Source organism: Neolamprologus brichardi, chromosome 3 (genome assembly GCF_056152115.1).
Source record: "Neolamprologus brichardi isolate AB-2024 chromosome 3, ASM5615211v1, whole genome shotgun sequence".
NCBI classification, from domain to species: domain Eukaryota; kingdom Metazoa; phylum Chordata; class Actinopteri; order Cichliformes; family Cichlidae; genus Neolamprologus; species Neolamprologus brichardi.
Genome location: NC_142106.1, coordinates 1,400,001 through 1,404,270, shown reverse-complemented (window position 1 = coordinate 1,404,270; position 4,270 = coordinate 1,400,001).

Genomic DNA, 4,270 nt, shown 5'->3' with positions numbered 1-4,270 from the left:
CGTGCAGTTTCAGTCCGTTGCGTTTGGCCATCGCTCTCAGGATGTATTCCATCACATCGCCGCAGGAACCATTGTGCTCTGCTCTCCTCTGCACTTCCTTTTTCAGTGACTCTACAAGTTTCTCCATTTTTTGCATGAAGGTTTTTAATCTTGTTTAATCTTCTGCCTCTTTTAAGGTGGAACTTGAAATGATGGCATCCACAACATCAGTAGTCACATTGGTAGCTAAACCAACCCAGGATGCTATTGCACCACCAGCAGCTATAACAGGTAATGCTGCTCCACCTGTGAAAAAGGTTGCTACACCAGCTAAAGTCATGGCAGCTGCCCCACCTACAGACACAGTACTACCAACAACTTTAGTGACATTAACATTTTTCTTATTTTCCTCCAACTCGTTGGCCAATTTGTCCAACTTGTCTGCACATTCTTTCAGCAGATCCACAAAGGAAAAGATTTAATCAACCAGGGTGTTGGTGACATCCATGATGAGATCACACCAGGAAGGGATCAGCAGCTGTACAACAAAAACACAGAGAAAAACAACAGAATAACAGTAAGTTACAATGACCTCTTACTAGCAGGAATAATAATAAAAAAAACTACTGCAGCATTGCATTTATATTTTATTAACAGGCCATCAGACTAAAGAAAGGGGACAGTGAGGAGCACAGATTCTGCTGATAGCTGTGATAGTTTTTTAAAAACAGTCTTTCTTCAAAATCAGAAACCCTCATGGATGTTTCAAGAGCATTCATGGTGTCAGTAAGATAAGCTGTCAGATTTTAGTGTGGACATTTGTAACGGCACATGTCTGTGAAACACTGTAAAAATGTGATTTTGTGATTTTAGGGCATTTCATTAGGTGGTATTTCTTGGTACTAGGTACTTTTTTAATGTTAAATAAATGGGCTGATTCTTATATAGGGCTTTTCTAATGTCACAGAGCACTCAAAGCACTTCATATGCCACACTCACCCAAGCACTTTCTTCAGTGCTTTAAGTTCTCTCAATCTAAGCATTTATGCACATTTACAATCAAATGGATGCATCGGAGAGCAACATGGGTTAGCATCTTGCCCAAGGATACTTGGCATGCAGACTGGGGCAGCCAGGGATCAAACCACAAACCTTCCCAATAGTAATAGGAACTGCTCTGCCACCTGAACTACAGCCACCCCACAAATGAAAAACACTGACACTTTAAAGCGACATGAATGTTTTTATGTTTTATATGTTTATGTTTTTCATGCATCCCTGTTAACTTTAGTGCAAATAATGAAAAAACAAAACAAAAAAAAGAAATATTGTTTGTTCCCAGACACTCAAACTCAGACGCAGAGTGACGTCTTCTGTGATTTAATTAAAACATTGGTTGCTTGAGTCAACATTAAATGCTTCAAGTTAAACAATGAATGGCAAATTGTGTGATTAGTTGTCATTAGTGGAAAAATATAGTGAAAATAAACCATCTAAATGATGCTATTTTTAAACATTCAGTGTGCTCAGTGACTCCAGAGATGGTGTGGAGAGTAGGAGGTGGGGGTTGTCTCTCTGTGACAAACCTTATTTTACTGTAATGTTTTTTGCTCTGTGTGCATGCTGTCATGCTCCAGCCTTTTATTAACACGTTTCTGAACATTTAAAGATTTGTAACAGTCAGAATTGTGTGATGTGTCTTTAAGACAACCTATCTTAACATTTAGTGATGTCACAAGTATGTGCCACTGCCCTGTGTAGAGTATGGGAGAAACATGCATGCAAATGGACGGATATAACCCATGTTACAGATTGTTTATGGAAACTCTTGTGGAGTTTTCTGCTTTAGGAAAAGTCATCAAATTTCAGGCAGCAAGACTTAAAGAACTGAACAGGGGAGACATTTTTACTGCCGTCAGTTTTAAAACAGGTAAAAAAGTGAACTGAAGCATGACAAAGTTTCTGCCTCTTACCTGATCTTAAAGTTGCAGTAAAATAAAGCTGGTCGATGCTGTGCAGCCAAACTCAAGCCTGCTCAGACGATGAGAAACACTGACCAGGGACCCTGTGACTGCTGCTCTTTTAAAGCCCTGCAGGTCAGCCTCAGTAAGTCATCTGACGTCTTCTAAAATAAATCGCAGGAAGTCATGTGACTTACTGAGTACCCCCCCACTCATCCTAACCAAGGCAAAATGCAAAACCATAAACACGGGGGCAAAAAGGAGAAGATCACGTTTAATTGGTTATAATGCGGGTTGAGAAATATAAGTCCAGACATGTGTGGTATCCACAGAAACCTCAGAATCTCAGCTAAAATGGCATATAAACCATTTCTACAACCACCAAACACTCCGAAAACAAGCCGTGATTAAACGAGCAGTTACGTAAATGCGCAGAGGTCCGCTAAACAAAAAAAAACCGAACTAGAAATTCTCCAGACTTCGTGTAACCAGCTAAAGACAGGCTGGTTAGCTTGCAGGGCTATCACTGACTCTACACACCAAGTTTCACCACAATCAGACCAAAATTCACTGAATAAGCCGCAAAAGAAGAACACAAAAACACACAGCGGCGCAAATGCGCTAAGACAGAGATTGGCTTAGTGTCCCGATTTCCTCCAGGAATTTCGCCGGTAGCCACGTGATTACCAGTAGTTACCATGCCTACCTAGCTGTGTGTGTGTGTGTGTGTGTGTCTCTGACTGTCTCTGACTGTGTTGTGTCTCCTCTGCAGGGAGAGTTCAGGTCCAGGATCAAACAGGGGACATCAGGAACAGAAGCAGCTCCATTGATCCGACTCCTCTGATGGCTGATCAATCAGTTTGATCTGTGTGTTCTTTGATTATTGATCAGTGATGTCAGAGTGGAGTCAGTGTGATGTTGTTGTTGTGTGTTTGAGACTTTTAGTGTCCATGAAGGTCTCTGCTGCCGTAGATCCTCTGAACTGTGACAGAGGTCTCACTCTGGAGGAAACTCTCAGCACTTTCCAGCAGCTCCTCCATCATGGAGGACGTTCCCTCACTGAGGAGAGGAAGCACAGGTGGATCCTCTGAGGAAGAGGAGCGTTCCTACAAACCACATGATCACATGACCAGAGGACAAGCATGTGCAGAAACACATTAAAGTCAACCTGTAAACTTATCAGGAGTTTTTCTGCTGTAAATGGAGCCGTGTTGTATTTTCTTTAGAACAAAGCTGAGCACAGTAAGGACTGAGATGAAGACATGAGAACAGATGAAGTTAGTTTGGACTTCCTGATGCTGACTCTGACTGAGGTGACGAGTGGATGCTAACAGTTTCTGTTTCCTCGATGGAGCTCTCTCATCTTCTCCACATCTCTGCTGGACATAATCTTTCTTCACAGTCAACAGCAGCTGGTGTAAGAAGATAAACTCTATGACAGTCATTCTCAAACTGTGGTACACGTACCAGTGGTGGTACTTGGGCTCCCTGTGGTGGTACGTGGGAAATATCCCCCCCGCCCCCCAAAATTAAGATTAAATAATATACCATTGTGGAGGTATGCAAAGATGACACGAGAGTTCCCTCTGGGATCCAGAAAACATCACCCCGAATGTGAGTCCTCTATGAAGAGCAGCCTTTTCTTATCGCCAGTGGTCACGGCCGCTACACAGCGCTGGCGGGGTGGACTCATTTCCCCAGGCCTTAAAACTACAAGGCAGCCAAAACGCTGGTGGTAAAAACACAGCCCTTTTCCATGGTGCCGCCGTGCCGCGATCCCAACCACCATCGATGAGTCGGAGTCCCCCAGGAGAATCGGTGTGAGATGCCGTCGGAAATCCGCAAAATCATCACCATTGGGTACATTAGGTATGACAGTGACACTCTTGTTTCTATTGGCTCACAATTCGAAGTTTTTAACTCCGGATCCGAGCTGGCCGAGTGAGATCTTGAGGGGGAACAAAGGATGCGACGCAAAGCAGCGGCCTCGAGGGAAACGAGCCGGCGTCAGGAACAGGCTGAGAGCTTGTGCACACCGCACACCTCTGCCTAGCATCCTGCTTGCCAACGTCCAGTCACTGGAGAACAAGCTTGATGACCTCAGGGCCAGGATAAAGTTCCAGAGAGACATTCGGGACTGCAATCTCCTCTGCTTCACCGAGACATGGCTGAACCCAGCGGTGCCGGACCACGCCATCCAGCCGGCCGAGTTCTTCTCGGTTCACCGCATGGACAGGACACGGGACTCGGGGAAGTCAAGGGGAGGCGGCGTGTGTTTAATGGTGAACAACAATTGGTGCAACAGTGCGAACGTTGTTCCTCTCACACGC